The sequence below is a fragment of the Mus musculus genome, chromosome 9 (assembly GCF_000001635.26).
Source record: "Mus musculus strain C57BL/6J chromosome 9, GRCm38.p6 C57BL/6J".
Taxonomy (NCBI): domain Eukaryota; kingdom Metazoa; phylum Chordata; class Mammalia; order Rodentia; family Muridae; genus Mus; species Mus musculus.
Genome location: NC_000075.6, coordinates 59,499,287 through 59,516,126, shown reverse-complemented (window position 1 = coordinate 59,516,126; position 16,840 = coordinate 59,499,287). Strand labels below are relative to the sequence as shown.

Here is a 16,840-nt window from a genome sequence, read left to right as displayed (position 1 = left end):
AGAGGCTCTCTCTCCTAATTGATGATAGATCCTGACAAATTTACAATTATCACAACCAAAATCTAATACTTTGAACAAACATCGAATCGAAGACGAAGTACTGCACCTGGAGAGATGCAGTGGCTATAGCACTGGCTGCTCTTTGAGAGGACCCAGGTCTGGGTTCCAGCATCCACTCAAGAGGCTCATAACTGAACTCTGGTTCTAGTTGGGGACCTATCCTGCCTTCTGGCCTCTTCCAGCATCTCACACACACATGGTACATAGAGCTACGTGCAGGCAAAACATCCATACACATAAAATTGATTAATTATTTTTTAATAAAAACAAGCTACAAGCAAATATAACTAAGGGGAAACAAGAAGAAAGTGTAAATAAATAATAGGAACAAAAAGGAAAATGTAGTATCCACCCTTAATCCCAGCATTCTGGAGGCAGAGGCAGGCAAGTCTCTGAGTTCGATGCCAGCCTGGTCTACGGAGTGAGTTACAGGACAGCCAGGCTACACAGAGAAACCCTGTCTCGAAAAACAAAAAAACAGAGGCTGGAGAGATGGCTCAGTGGTTAAGAGCACTGGCTGCTGCTCTTCTGAAGATCTTGAGTTCAAATCCCAGCAACCACATGATGGCTCACAACCATTCATAACGAGATCTGACTCCTTCTTCTGGAGTATCTGAAGACAGCTACAGTGTACTTACATATAATCAATAAATAAATCTTTAAAAAGAAAAACAAACAAAAAGGAAAAAAAAAAGAGAAAACTTTAAGGACCTTCACTGAGTCATCAGCACCAAAATGGAAGGAAGCTGGGCATGATGCCCCACTAGTCCTAGCAGTCATTGGACAGAGACGAGGATCACTTGAGCCCTGGAATTTGAGATAAGCTCACTGAGGCTTGTGTCTTAATATAGTCAGGAAGCGCGGCTGGGGAGATGGCTCAGGAGTTCAGAGCACTTACTGCTCTATTAGAGGTCTAGAACTCAGATCCCAGTACCCACATCAGGTAGCCCAAAAATACCTTTATTATCTGTAATTCCAGCTCAAGGGCATTGAATACTTCTTTCTGACTTCCCTGGGCATTTGCTCTCATGCATGCACGCACATGTGTGTACATGCATTCCCCCCACACACACTAAATTCTTTGGGAAGAAAATATAAAAAGTCGGAGAAACATTTCAGATCCTTATTTTATTGTCACCAGTATATTTCAGGCCAGTGACAAGTTCTTTGGAAATAGAATATCAAATTATCACTCAAATGTTTGTTAGGTCTAAGAGGGAAAATCTACCTTTGCAATGGAAATATTTGGCAAGTGTCACAGTATCAAGATGACACCACACAATGTGCCTCTTGATTTGACACAGTGAGCGGTATGCACAATCACCACTGTGATGTTTTTGCTTAGCAATGTGTGACCTGGTTTCATAAGAGAAAGAGTCACAGAAATCCGGAATGTGGGATATAACTGGTCCAGACTATCCAAGGACATCCTATGGGGAAGAACAGAGGAAGGTAACAGAATATTCAAACTGAAGCCTGGAAACAATGTGACAGACAGATGAAATGCTTTGATCCTGAACTTCTCAAAAGTGTTTAAACATTCTTTTGATAACTAAGGAAATTTGAACACTGAATGTATGTTGGTGGTTGTATTAGATTAAAATGATGTTTCTCCTCCAAATTAGTAATAATGTGGGTTTGTAAGAGAATATCCTTTTTTGCTTTGGAGGTAAACTGACATATCTGGAAATGAAATGTCATGGTATGTATTGCCTGCTTTTGGATAGTTTGGCAAAAAGAACAAAATATATGTGGAAGCACAGAAAACCAATAGGCTAAGATGGTGACAGCTGAGAATACTCAGGCTAGAAATGTGTCTGGTTAGTTTTACTCTGGATTTGACATGTTAAAAAATAAAGTGTATTTTTGAAGGGAGATTTCTAGTGAAAACAGTTTTATGTTTTGATAATTTTTTTTGTCACCAGATAATTTAGGAAAATTTGTGTGTATGTATTGTACACATGTGTGTCCATAATGTGTTCTAGCCCATGCACGCACTATGCAAACATATGTGCAGAGGCCTGAGGTCAGGGCTGAAAGTCTTTCTCTATAGATTCCCACCTCATTTTTAAACATTCTATTTTTATTTTTATGTGTACGGTGTTTGCTTGTATGTATGTGTGCCACTTGTGTGCCTGGTGCTCCCAAAGGCCACAAGCGGTGGCCAGATAGCCTGGAACTGGAGTTCCAGGCAGTGTAAGGCATTTTTCTGGAAGCCGGGAACCAAACTCTGAAGGAGTAGTAAGTGCTTTGCTCCACTGAGCCATCCCTCCAGCCCTTCCACCTCAGTTTCTGAGACAGGTTTTTTTTCCCCTAAACCTGGAATTTATGAACTTGGTGAGACTAGATGGCTAACGAGGTCCTGGCATCCGCCTTTGTCTGCCTCCCCAGCATGGGATCACTCTGTTTTCTTCCACATATACTGTGTTTGCTCCAAACACGCCTCCTTTCCTTATTGTTTTCAATCCTTGGATCTTGAGATGAAGAAGAAGAATATGAAACAGGGACGTATTCATGTCATTTGGAGCATTAAGTTCAGCAATTAAGAATGGCATGCATTATCGAGCTTTCTGTTTGTGCAGTGAAACACCTGAGTCAGGATGACTGATAAAGAGAAAAGTTGTATGTATGTATATATGTATGTATTTACTTTTTTTGTGGGGAGGAGGGGTTGAGACAGGGTTTCTCTGTGTAGCCCTGGCTGTCCTGGAACTCACTTTGTAGACCAGGCTGGCCTCGAACTCAGAAATTCGCCTGCCTCTGCCTCCCGAGTGCTGGGATTAAAGGCGTGCTCCACCATGCATGTATTTACTTTAAAGACAGGGTTTCTTTGTATAGCCCTGGCTGTCCTGAAACTCAGTGTGTAGAACAGGCTGGCTTCGAACTTAGATATCTGCCTGCCTCTGCCTCTGCCTCTCTGCCTCTCTGCCTCTCTGCCTCTCTGCCTCTCTGCCTCTCTGCCCCTCTGCCCCTCTGCCCCTCTGCCCCTCTGCCCCTCTGCCCCTCTGCCCCTCTCTCTGCCCCTCTCTCTGCCCCTCTCTCTGCCCCTCTCTCTGCCCCTCTCTCTGCCCCTCTCTCTGCCCCTCTCTCTGCCCCTCTGCCCCTCTGCCTCTGCCGAGTGCTGGGATTAAAGGCGAGAGACAAGCTTAATTAGATCAGTTCTGAAGGGTTGACATCTAAGATCAAGTGGAGGAGGCACTCACTTGGCTTCTGGAGAAGGTGGCGCTGGTGGCGTGCTGTGATGGGGACACAAGTTTCCTCCTGAGAACGCTCATGTCTCAAACCCAATACAGAGTGAGTCAAAGACATTTCAACTTCTGTTGTAAATTTTTTCTATTAGCTATCTCTGTCTCTCTCTCTCTCTCTCTCTCTCTCTCTCTCTCTCAATCTATCTTTTTTTTTTTTTTTTTTTTGAGTCAGCGTCTCACTATGCAGCCCTGGCTGTCCTAGAGCTCCTGATGTAAACCGAGCTGGCCTTGGACTCACAGAGATCCGCCCACCTCTGCCTCTGGAATTAAAGGCATGCACCACCACAACTGGCTGAATTTCTTTTCTTTTTTTCTTTCTTCTTTTTTTCAAAAAATATTTATTTATTTATTTATTTACACTCCAGATTTTATTCCCCTCCTGGTCCACCCTCTGACTATTCCACATCACATACTTCCTCTCCACCCGCTGTCCCCATGAGGATGTCCGCACCCCAGCCCCACCCTATCAGACCTCTAAACTCCCTGGGGCCTCCAGTCTCTTGAGGGTTAGGTGCACCATCTCTGACTGAACCCAGACCCAACAGTCCTCTGCTGTATATGTGTTGCAGGCCTCATATCAGCTGGTGTATGCTGCCTGGTTGATGATTCAAATACTTTTTTTTAAAAAAATTATACTATGTGTATAACTGTGTGTGGGTATGTACAACACATGTGTATAGATGCAGTGGAGGCCAGAAGGCAGACATCAGATTCTACTCAAAGTGGAGTTTCCAACATATGTATTTTGCAGTGTGGTACTGGGACCTGAACCAGGTCCTCTCCAACAGCAGCAGGGACTCTTTTTTTTTTTTTTTTTTTTTTTTTTTTGGTTTCTCGAGACAGGGTTTCTCAGTGTAGCCCTGGCTGTCCTGGAACTCACTCTGTAGACCAGGCTGGCTTCGAACTCAGAAATCTGCCTGCCTCTGCCTCCCGAGTGCTGGTATTAAAGGCGTGCGCCACCACGCCCCGGCTAAGCAGCAGGGACTCTTAACAGTTGAGCAGTCTCTCCAGCCCTAATTTATTTTGATGTGACACTTCCAATAATCATCCTGCAAAGTACTTTTCCCAATAGTGTCACCCTGGGGACCAGTCCTTTGACATACAGGCCTCTGGGAGACATTAAATATCCAAATTATACCATGATACAATGGGAAAATTAGATAATCCAGAAAAGGGGGATGGGATTTCTTTCTTCTCCAGTAGCCATTGAGAAAATTCCACTAGCCAAAGTCAGGGAAGCCTGGGTATTTCATACAGAGAGGAGGGATTACTTTGTCTTGGCACCATTGCAATAAATGTATCTATTTATCCACATATGTATATACATATGTACAGGAGCACACACACACACACATGCACATGCACTGTTTACCACTCAGAAATTGGCCCTGGAGAAGTATTTGAAATCCCAACACTCAGAGTGAAGAAGAATGGGAGTTTGAGGCCCTTCTAGGTTACATAAGATGATCCAGGTTTAATTGCCCCAGACTTATCTTTTTGATCTATTTCACTTTCTTTCATTGATTTTTTTTTTTTTTAACAAATACCACTTGAGTACCTACAATGGGTCTGAAATAAGCTGGGTTAATGCCCTGTTTTCTGGAGCTCATGGTTTAGTAGCTGAGGTCAACTCCATCACAAACACTTCATTCATTACCGTTGTGTTAAATCACAGGAGAAAGGTACAGAGCGCTATGCGCCCAGAACAGGCTGAGCCACAGAGTGAAGGAGGTTTTCCAAGAGCAGATATTTAGTCTAAGATTTGAAGAGTAAATTTGTCCAGGAGAACAAGGAACAGAAGTGAGAAGGAAGAGCCCAGGCCATTCTCCAGTGCTCTGAAGAGCATTCATCACAGACAAGAATGCCCTAAGATGAAGCTAGCAAGATGGGAGAAAGCTGGCTCCTATACGCAAGGGCAAGAGGGCTTGGGGAGTGTTGAGATGGTAAGGATAAAAATCGCCTTTCGTTGTTTTACACTTACACAGATGGACTATCAGTGTGTACTCCATTGGGAGCCGGGATGTAGATCGGGTGGGAGAACGTTTCCCTGGGTTTGATCTCCAGCATGCTAGAACACCAGGTATGGTGGCTCGCACTTGTAGTTCCAGTGCCTGGAAGGTGGAGGCAGGGAGATCAGAAGCTTAATCCTTAAGTTGTCCTCAGATACACAGTGAGTTTGAGGCCAACCCTGTGCTACATGAGACCCTGCTTCAGTATACATACATATACATGTGTGTGTGTACATAATGCTCCCTTGTATCTAGTCTTTGGCCCATGAATGTCAGGCATATTTCTGTGTGCACAGCACTCTATCCCCCCTTTTATCTACTGAGCAGTTATTCAGTTCTATGAATATGCCACAAACTTCATTCTCTTAACAATCATTTAGATGATTTTCACTCTCAGCCATTATGAGTAAACATGTTATGGACTTTCTTGTAAAACTCCTTGTGGACATAAATGTCCAATTCTCTTAGATGAACACTTAAGAAACAAAGCTGGAACTGGAGACTTGGCTCAGCAATTAAGAGCACCTGTTGCTTGCTCTCTCTCTCTCTCTCTTCCAGAGGACCTGGGTTCAGCGCCCAACACTCACTGACAGTTCATAACCATCTTCAATTCCAGTCCCAGGAGATCTACCATCTTCCTCTCCACAAGCACCATGCGTGCACGCGCATGAGGCAAAACACTCACATGCATTAAATTAAAAAGGGTTTTTAAAGATTTATTTATTACTATACATAAGTATACTGTAGCTGACTTCAGACGTACCAGAAGTGGGCGTCAGTTCTCATTACGGGTGGTTGTGAGCCACCATGTGGTTGCTGGGATTTGAACTCAGGACCTTCAGAAGAACAGTCAGTGCTCTTACCCACTGAGGCATCTCGCCAGTCCCAAATTAAACAGTTTTAGTTAAAAAAAAAAAAAAAAGAATCACTGCTCTCAGGACAAAAAAATGTGCCTTGAACTACTCCAAGGTTTTTTTCTGTTATGCTCTTGCTAGGGATGTACGTGCTCCCCTTGTTCCACACACTTGCAAATGCTTAAGGTTTGCATTGCCTGCACACATGTCTGTGCACCAAGTGTGTTCCCAAAAAGGGCATCTGATTCCCTGGAACTGGAGTTAGAGATGGCTATGAGCTGCCACTGATTTGCTGGGAGCTAAACCTGGATCCATTGTAAGATCAGCCAGTGCTTTCCAGCCCTGTGGTTGTCAATCTTATTTATTGATTTGAAATGGAGATTGACCCTGGGCCTTAACCCCACGATTATCCCCTCACCTCCAGATGCTTCTCGCTGTTTTATAGTGTATGCCACTAGGTTAGGTTTCTAAATTCAGCTCTTGTTTGTTAACAAGCAAAACTTCCTCAAGTCAGCTCTAGGTTGAATCCGAAGATCTGACTCTTTGGAGCCTTTCAGGGATGCATACCTTACTGGTCCGCAGACTACAGTCCATGTAGGAAGGCACTAGAATGGACAGCCTTGGCTTTGCCCTGAGTTTTGAATGCCAATAGTTCTTCCAGCAGCTTTTGGATGCCTGGGTTTCATTTTGTTTCCCCAAACTTTTCTTCCTGCATCCTTCTCATTTGTGCCTTAATTGTCTAGCTTTCAGATATTGCTTGTGCCTAGTGAATGCATCTTCCGCTGTGGATCCATGACCAACATCTTCCTTTGATGGAGATGGAAACCTTCCTCATGCAGTTCCCCTGCAAGCAGAGTTTAGACACAGGGACCAGGCATGTGGAGCAATAGTCAAAAGGTTGCTTTGCTTGTGCTAGAACCCGGGTCTTATCCTCAACAATCAACCAAACCAAGAAACAGCAAAGACTTTAGACTGTATAGGTAAGCCAGCAGCCATGTGAGGGATGTTGTAGAGATAAACCCAAGAACAAAGAAACTTCATTTCATGTGGTCATTGCTAGCATGAAAGCTGCTAGCAGAATGCTGGCTTCCAGGCAGCTAGGAAGAGGATCTTAAAGCCCATGCCCACAGTGACACACCTACTCCAACAGGGCCATACCTACTAATAGTGCCAATCCCTGGGTCAAGCTTATACAAACCATCACACTAACATACAGGCAAAACATCCATATGCATAAAATAAGAATAAGATAAGTATTGCTTTTTGTGCTTGTACTGGTCCTGGAGGGAAAAAAGCCCAGCTTCTGCATGTGGAACTACACTAGCAAGTACACCGGCCTGTAAGTGCTGTGGAAATGCTCTGAGAGCAACCGCATCATTGCTGCCAAGGACCACACATCCATCTAGAATGTGACTGATGTTGATAGGGTCATAGCAGGTTTAAAAGCCAGTAAAACCTATGCTATCAGTAGGATCAAACTAGGAATCTAGCCCTTTCTGTTCTCCCTCCCCCTCCCCCTCCCCCTCCCCCTCCCCCACCCCCCCACACCTAGCTATTTTGAAGTGAATGGCCTTGCTATTTCACATGCTCCCTGCTGTGACAGATGGCCTGGTTTAAAAGAAAGAGAGTCAAATGACCATGGGCTGAAGCCTGTGAAGCTGTAAGCCCAGGTGTAAGAATTTCCTTCTTAGGAATTCACTTGTGTAGCCCTGGTGTGTGTGTTCTTTATTTTTTGTTTTGACTGTTTGCGTTTGTTTGTTTGTTTGTTTGTTTGTTTTGATAGGGAGTCTCAGTGTGTAGTCCAGGCTGGCTCAAATTCATAATCTCCCAGTCACAGTTCCCAAGTGCAAGCATGTACCACCATGCTGGGCTCTAACAAGCTGATTATTTCAGAAGCTTGTTACAGTTATGAAAAGATGATGTACTAAGTCTTGACTTACCAAGAAAATACTTGGATAGTTGTTTTGTTTTGTTTTTTTAACAATACAGATCTTGCTGGGCATGGTGGCACACGCCTTTAATCTCAGCACTTGGGAGGCAGAGGCAGGCGAATTTCTGAGTTCAAGACCAGCCTGGTCTACAAAGTGAGTCCAGGACAGCCAGGACTACAGAAAAAACCCTGCCTCAAAAATACCAAAAAGAGGGGCTGGTGAGATGGCTCAGTGGGTAAGAGTACCCGACTGCTCTTCTGAAGGTCCGGAGTTTGAATCCCAGCAACCACATGGTGGCTCACAGCCATCTGTAATGAGATCTGACTCCCTCTTCTGGAGTGTCTGAGGACAGCTACAGTGTACTTACATACACTAAAAATAAATAAATCTTTTAAAAAAATACTTAAAAAAATACCAAAAAACAAAACAAAACAAAAAAAACCAAGAATGTCTTACCTGTGCATATGCAAGTGTACCATGTACTGTGGTGGTTTGAATAAGTTTGGCCCCAGGGAGTGGCACTGTTAGGAGGTGTTGCCTTGTTGAAGTAGGTGTGTACTTGTTGGAGGAAGTGTGTCATGGTGAGTGTGGGCAATGAGACTCTCCTCCTAGCCACTTAGGAACCATTCTTCTGTTTTCATTCAGAACAAAATGTAGAACTCTTGGCTTTTCCCACGTCATGCCTGACTGGACCTTGCCTGGCTCACCCCTTGATAATAATGGACTGAACTTCTGAACCTGTGAACCAGCCCCAATTAAATGCTGTCCTCTGTAAGAGTTGCCTTGGACATGGTATCTGTTCACAGCAGTAAAACCCTAAGAAGTTGGTACTAGGGACTTGGGTATTGCTGTGATAGACCTGATATGCTTTTGTTTGGAAGAATGTGGATTTTGGGTCTTTGGAAAGCAGTGGAATGCTTTAAGTGCGCCTTAACTGGTCATCCTAGTAGGAATATGGAAGACATTGGTGCTGTGAGTGATTTGAACTGTGCAGACCTAGCCTAAGAGACTTCAGTGGAGAAGAATTTCAAGAATGTGGCCTAGAGACTATTTTGTGGTATTTTGGTGAAGAATGTGGCTGCTTTTTTGCCCTTATCTGAAGAGTCTACCTGAAGAGATTTATATTAATTGCATTGACAAAGGAAGTCCCAAAAGAGCCCAAGAGAGACTTTGTTCCCTGCTTTAGTTTCATGAAGAGCATTCTGATCAAGCATAGTAAACTTAAAACAAACAAACAAAAAATACAAAATGTTTGGTACAAGTAATAATAAAGGGGCACCAGAAAGTGAAATGAAGCTGAATCCTGTGTTCAAGGAGATAATGACATTAAGGAAGTGGTGATCTCAGGACAAGATCCCATCCAGCTAAGCTTATTGTGTTTGCAGTTGAACAAGGAATAGTTTGAACTTTTAATCTGGACTAGACTACAATCCAGAAACGGAGGGCATACTTGTGATCCAGATCTTGAGCCTGGAAGACACAGGCTTTTGATCTGGATCTTGACAAATAGTGGCCATGAAAAGCATAGGGCAGAGGCCCTACAGATCTTTGATTCAAGGTCAATCTACAGAGCAAGTTCCAGGATAGCCAAGCTTAGGCAGTGAAGTAGTTGGAAAACAGAAAGTGATAATGTAATAGAACAAGGGGGACCATGTTCTAGCCCCAGTGAGCAGCAGAACTCAGCAGCTTTGGCCATGTGGCTATGGCTTTAGAGTCAAGAATAGAAGGGGCAATTGGGACAATTGATGCTGGTTAGCTAGAGTTAAGAAATTAGTGGTGATTAAGGAGAGACTAACATCACTGAGGTGAAATCTTCTGGGAAGTGTTTTCTGAGAACACAAAGAAGCTATGTTCCAGAGATTGCCAAGGTTGTGCCTTGTGCTGCAGCTGGACTTGGCAATGTGCAAGAATCACTCAGGTGGTATTGGTTTTGAAGGTATGAAGGGGTCATGGAAAACAGCTGAGGCTTGTTACTATAGGAGGCTAGGGAAGGCCACTGGTGAAAGTGCAGCCTCAATTGTAGTGGACGGCCCAGGACTGAAGGGGTCACACAAAGGAGTTGCAGCTTGGCACCATGAAGAGAGCCTATGAGAGGCTAATGGTTGCAGCAGAAGACCATAGTGTGTTGGAGATGCCAGTACCATGGGATGACCACCAAGAACAGTAGAAGCCATGGAGTAGAGTCACTCTGTAGAGTGCTACAGAGTGCAGAGCTGTAGATATAACCCAAGTCCTTTGGTGGAGCCCAGAAAATCATGTGTGGATCCCAGACATTGGAACAAGAAGCTGTAACATTGAAGATGCCTTGGAGAACTCAAGATATTTGAGATATCAGAGCTGTTGGATACCTGCTGAAGAATGCTGCTAAGAGTGAGTGAGACCAGCCAAAGGGAATTGTGCTGCAGTCAACAAAGCAGAAAGGCATCAGGCATTAGACATGGAGATGATGAGTGTGGATTTGCCCAGGTGGCTTTTGGTCTTGCTTTGGCCTAGTATTTCCTTGCTATGGAATTTTGGGATGGTAATGTTTATCCTGTGATGTTAGAGGTATGTGATTTGCATTTTGATTTTGATTTTTTTTAAAGGGATTACAATTAAGTGATTGGATGAATCTCAGACGAGGCTTTGAACTTTGGACTTTTGAAGTTGGGCTACATTTATTTTTCCTTATGCTTTAGCTAGATACGGCCCTCATAGACTCATATGTCTGGATAACTCTACAGGGTCCAGGAAGTAGAATGTAGTATTTTGAATATGTTTGCCCTAAGGAATGGCACTATTAGGAGGTATTGCCTTGTGGGAATAGGTGTGGCATTCTTGGAAGAAGTGTATCACTGTAAGTGTGGGCACACACCTCCTTCTAGCCACTTGGGAGCTAGTCTTTTCCTGTTTGTCTTCAGAGCAAAATGCAGAACTCTCAGCTCTTCCCACATTATGCCTGCCTGGACACTGCCATGCTCCCACCTTGATGATAATGGACTAAACCTCTGAGCCTGTAAGCCAGCCCCCCATTAAATGTTGTCCTTTATAAATGTTGCCTTGGTCATGGTGCCTGTTCAAAGCAGTAAAACCCTAAGACACATACCATGCCTGCAGAAGCCAGAAGAGGGAGTTGAGTCCTCTGGAACTGGAGTTACAGACAGTTGAAAACCTCAGCAGATGCTGGGAACCAAATTGGGGGGTGGGGGTGGGGTTTGTATGATCACCAAGTGCTTTTGTTTGTTTGTTTTTTGAGACAGGGTTTCTCTGTATAGCCCTGGCTGTCCTAGAGCTCACTCTGTAGACCAGGCTGGCCTCGAACTCAGAAATCTGCCTGCCTCTGCCTCCCGAGTGCTCAGATTAAAGGCGTGTGCCACCACGCCCGGCTTCACCAAGTGCTTTTAACGACTGAGTCTTCTCGCCAGCCCCACTCACCTTAGTTTTGAAATAAGGTCTCTCACTGTACTCAAAGTTCTCAGGTTCCTCTAGACTGACTGACATCTTTCTCTGCCTTTCTAGCATGGGGTCATAGCTGAACACCACACCTGGCATCTTACATGGTGCTCTCGCTTGCATGGCAAACCCTTTAGCACCTGAGCTGTCTCTCCTCCCCAGTGTCTCAGTTCCTTACTGTTTCTGCTCACTCTTTGGAGTCCAGCTCCCCCCCCCCCCCCAGTTGCCCTAGACAAGGCACTTAAGTCCATCTCACCCATCCCCAACCCCTAAATCTTAACTTTTGCTTCAACTAAACCTCTAAGGTCCACAATTCCTCTCTATCCCCAAATATACACAAATATTTATTTAAGGTTTTCCTGAGTCCAGTTTCCTGGTTGCTACGGTCTGACTCTGACTCAACCTTGTCCATCCTAGGCCCTTTCTTTCTCTTATGCCTCAAAACTCCCATTCAGCTTCTTTGACCTCTTCTTTTCGTGGCATTTCTGCCCATCGTGTTACCATTTTAAAGTCTGTTTACTCTGAATAGTAAGTAGCTAACGCTTATTGAATGTTTTCTATATGTGCCAAACACTGTGTTGAACATTTTATAGATAATGTCCCATAGGATCTTTACCCACACCTACAAAGAAAGTACTATTAGCTTCCTTATCTTACAAATGAAGCCAAGAGAGGGTAACAGAAAGGTTACCTAGGCTCTAAATTTGAAACTAAGCACATAGACTTCAGGGCCTCTACCCTGTCGCTCCAATAAAAGCAAGATGAAAAAAGGAAATACCAGATTAAGATGAAGGATAACCTTATAAGGGCCAGGAACCCAGGCCCTTATGCATGCTGGGTATCACCACAACTGCCTGTGGTAGAGTAGACTTTCAAGTTTTGTTTTTGTTTGTTTGTTTGTTTTTATAGCAACTAAGTATATTAGTCAGTCTTGGTTGACTGGATCTGGAATCAACTAAAAGACAAATTGTTGGGCAATCTGGTTAGGGAGTTTTCTGGTTAGGCTATTTGTAAATATGAAGAGCCACATTAAATGTATGAAGCACTTTCTGATGATAACCCAGTGAAAGATTTATCATCATCATTACTGTTGTTGTTATTATTTATGACAAGATCAGTATGTAGCCCAGACTTGCCTTCAACTTGTAATTATCCTTCTTTCGGCTTCCTGAGTGCTGGGACTATAAAGCACCAGTGACCGCCCAGTCAGTGTAATTGTGCCCACTATAGCAAAGTCTTGCTCTTTGTAGATATGTAGTTTCCACAGCAGTAATTTATTCTCACGGACTGCAGCATAGGGGCTGGAGAAATGGCTCATGGTTAGAGTCCTTCTGTGCAAGCAGGAGGACTGGAGTTTACATCCCTAGCACCCAAATACAATCCGGGTGTGAGGGTGCACGGCTGTAACCCCATCAGCCCTGGTAAGAAAGAGAAAGGAGGATTATTCAGGTTTGACGTTCAGGGAGTCTAGTTAGACCACAGAGCAACAGTTCAGCGAGAGACTCTGTCTCAAAACTAAACAAATAAAACTCTGGCGGTGTATGAGAAAGAGTCTATTTGAAATTGACCTCTGGCCTCCACTCCCTACTGCATTCACACCCACATGCACATGCCCTCTACATACACACACAAAGAAAAATGGAAGAAAGAACAATCTGGACTGTTAGTACTTTCTCTTTTCTGACTGCCTTATTACTTGAATTCATGTGTCTTGGTGTCTATCAAGCCTAGTTCCTTTTTCAAAGGAAAGCAGAATTAGGACTTAAACAGCCTCACACCCAAACTCTTATTCCTTAAGGTGCAATCTGTCAGGAGAGGACTAGAAAGGTCAGAGAGAGAGAGTGTGAGAGGGGGAGCGGGAGCAGGAGCAGGAGGGGGAGAGGGAGAGCAGATGGGGTTAACCCTAAAGCCTTTTGGCTTCAGGCACAGCTAAAGAAGCCCAAAGCAAGTCCTTCAGTCCCTCTGCAACTGTTTATGCTGCAAGAATTCAAGTGCATTTGCTTGCTATTCCTTGGGAAACTTTTCAACTCTCATTACAATCATTTTGACATTTTGTGTTCTGCCCCTTATTAGGAGTAATAAAGTGGGGAAATTTAATATTTAAAATGAACAAGTGTAAACTGAGCCGTGGTGGTGCATGCTTAAAATCCCAGCCTTTGGGAGGCAGAGGCAGGTGGATCTCTCAGTTTGAGGCCAGTCTGGTTTACAGAATGAGTTCCAAGACAGCTATGGCTATACAGAAATATCCTGTCTTGAGAAACCAAAATGAGAGAGAGAGAGAGAGAGAGAGAGAGAGAGAGAGAGGGAGAGAGAGAGAGAGAACACGAACACAGCTATGCATCCCTAAGGGTAGAAGCAGCAGGGCAGGACAGGGAAGCTGAATCTCTGAAGCTACTTGCAGGAGGCAGATGGAGAAGGGGAAGAGAGATATGACACAGACACTGTATGCAGCCACATGTAAGGGGTGGGGGTGCTGCTTCAGAAAGAGTGAGAAACCCCAAATATCAGAGAAATAAGACTTAGAGACTTAGGCTCTGGCCAGCATCCAAAGGAAAGAGACAGAAAAGAAAAGGAAAAAATAAGTTTTCCCGAAAGGTGGGTAGATCTAGCAGTGTCCAATCATGGCTCCTTAGCTGGGGCTCAAAGTCCACAAATTTTAGGACTTGTAAATTAACATGGATAAGGCTTAAATATTCCTCTAGCTTGCTTGCTTTCTACCTGTGTAAATGAACACATACACGCGGGATTGTCCTCCAGCGTGGATTGTGACTTTTTTATTTTCAGTTTAGCCATATATCATGACTTTTTCCAGATGAATTTACAAATTAAAAAACCATTTAAAAAAGATTTATTTATTTATTATATGTAAGTACACTGTAGCTGTCTTCAGACACACAAGAAGAGGGCATCAGATCTCATTACAGATGGTTGTGAGCCACCATGTAGTTGTTGGGATTTGAATTCAGGACCTTCGGAAGAGCAGTCAGTGCTCTTAACCGCTAAGCCATCTTTCCAACCCTATAATGCTATTTTTTAATGATGACTTTAAATGTTTTTCTAATTTGTTAAGGCAATTCAATTCATTCCCTGAATTTTTCCACAGCTAAAATTAAAGCAAATTTCTTTAGATAAAATTATTGAGTTAATGATTTCCAGATGAGTAGGCATGTTAGCATGTTAGTCAAACTTTTTTTTCTTTTAGCCTATAACACGCTTTCTAGAAAAAGCTGCTCCAAAATTCATCTCAGCAAGTATATATTCTTTAAGTACCAACCAGGAGACCAGGTGACCCTTCCTAGCTTTTGAGATCAGACACTGTCAGGTGTGTATGATCATAGACTTGGCAGGGAGTCACCTCATCTCTGTTAGTCTCTTGATTATTTTTTTTAAAATTACAACTCTGCATTAGCACTTTATAAATATTTTGTTCGTTTTTGGAACAGTGTGTATCTGTGTAGCCCTGGCTGTCCTGGAACTCACTCTGTAGACAAGGCTGGCTTCAAACTCAGAGATCCGCCTGCCTCTGCCTCCCAAGTGCTGGGATTAAAGCTGTTTGCCATTCCCACCCAGTGAGAAATGTTTGAGTAGTTAAGATAGTAGCTTCTTTTTCTTTTTAAACTAGTTGTTTGCCAGGTATAGTAGTCCATGCTTGTGATCCCAGAGAAGGCAGAGGCAGGCAGATCTCTGTGAATTTGGGGCCAGTCTGGTCTATGTAGTAAGTTCATGACAGCCAGAACTACATAGAGATTCTCTGCTTCAAAAAACAAAAAAACCAGCAGTAACACCAATAAGATTGACTTGTTTTCTTGTTATTTTCGTGGCCATTTGGATTTCAGTTTATCTACAACTTTCAAGCACATTAACATGTATAAATGTGTTTCTTTTAAATTCATATGAAACCTTTACACATCAGAGGCAATTAACAGTGTTGAATTTCCCCCTATTTGTCTCTCTCTTTTATTTATGGTATTGTTTTTACACATGAAATCCTTCAAGTATGTAATCATACCCATCAATAGTCTGCTTGTAGGCATTGCTCTCTGGATACCTCTAGTTGTTTAATGTTCACCAAGTACTACTAACTCTATATTTCTTTACATTTACTTTTCATAGGACAAGATTCTAAACTGATACAATAAATGGAGAAACCATGAAGCTGGTGTATGCTGTCTGTTTGGTAGTCCAGTGTTTGAGAGATCTCAGGGATCCAGATTAATGGAGACTGCTGGTCCTCCTACAGGATTGCCCTTTTCCTCAGCTTCTTTCAGCCTTCCCTAATTCAACAACAGGGGTCAGCTGCTTCTGTCCATTGGTTGGGTACAAATATCTGCATCTCTTTCAGCTGCTCTTTGGGTCTTTTGGAGGGCAGTCGTGATCCCTTTTTTGTGAGATCTCTATAGCCTCAGTAATAGTGTCAGGCCTTGGGACCTCCCCTTGACCTGGATCCCACTTTGGGCCCATCACTGGACTTTCTTTTCCTCAGGCTCCTCTCCATTTCCATCCCTGTAATTCTTTCAGACAGGAAAAATCATGGGTCAGAGATGTGATTGTAGGATAGCAACCCCATCCCTCACTTGATGTCCTGTCTTCCTGCTGGAGGTGGCCAATCAAAAAATGGGGTATAGAACTAAACCGAGAATTCACAATGGAGGAATAAATGGCTGAGAAATGTTCAAAGTCCTTAGTGATCAGAGAAATGCAAATCAAAACGACCCTGAGATACCACCTTACACCAATCATTATGGCTAAGATCAAAACCTCAGGTGACAACACATGTTGGAGAGGATGTGGAGAAAGAGGAACACTCCTCCATTGCTGGTGGGGTTGAAAACTGTTACAAACACTCTGGGAATCAATCTGGCAGTTCCTCAGAAAATTGGAAATAGATCTACCTGAAGACCCAGCTATACCACTCTTGAGAATATACCCAATGGCACCGTACATGCCACAGGGACACGTCTTCCACTATGTTCATAGCAGCCTTATTTGGGATACCCAGAATCTGGAACCAACCTAGATGTCCCACAACAGAAGAATGGATACAGAAAATGTGGTTCGTTTACACAACGGAATACTATTCAGTTATTAAGAATGAGGACATCCTGAGTTTTGCAGGCAAATGAACTAGAAAATATCATCCTGAGTGAGGTAACTCAGACCCAAAAAGAACATGCATGGTATGTACTCACTAATAGGTGGATATTAGCCAAAAAACAAATAAAATAAAATAAAATAAAAACATACAGAATACCCAAGAAACAGTCCACAGAACTCAAAAAGCTCAAAAAGCTGAAGTGCCCAAGTGA

At 43.3% G+C, this 16,840-nt stretch overlaps 1 long non-coding RNA gene across 1 annotated transcript; it reads left to right on the top strand.

Annotated features, from left to right (window-relative positions):
* The first annotated feature begins 3,261 nt into the window (after positions 1-3,261).
* Positions 3,262-16,766, top strand: Gm33180. The gene is made up of 3 exons (XR_379497.1): positions 3,262-3,354; positions 4,984-5,251; positions 15,648-16,766. It is a non-coding gene; the product is annotated as a predicted gene, 33180 (long non-coding RNA).
* The last annotated feature ends 74 nt before the right edge of the window (positions 16,767-16,840 follow it).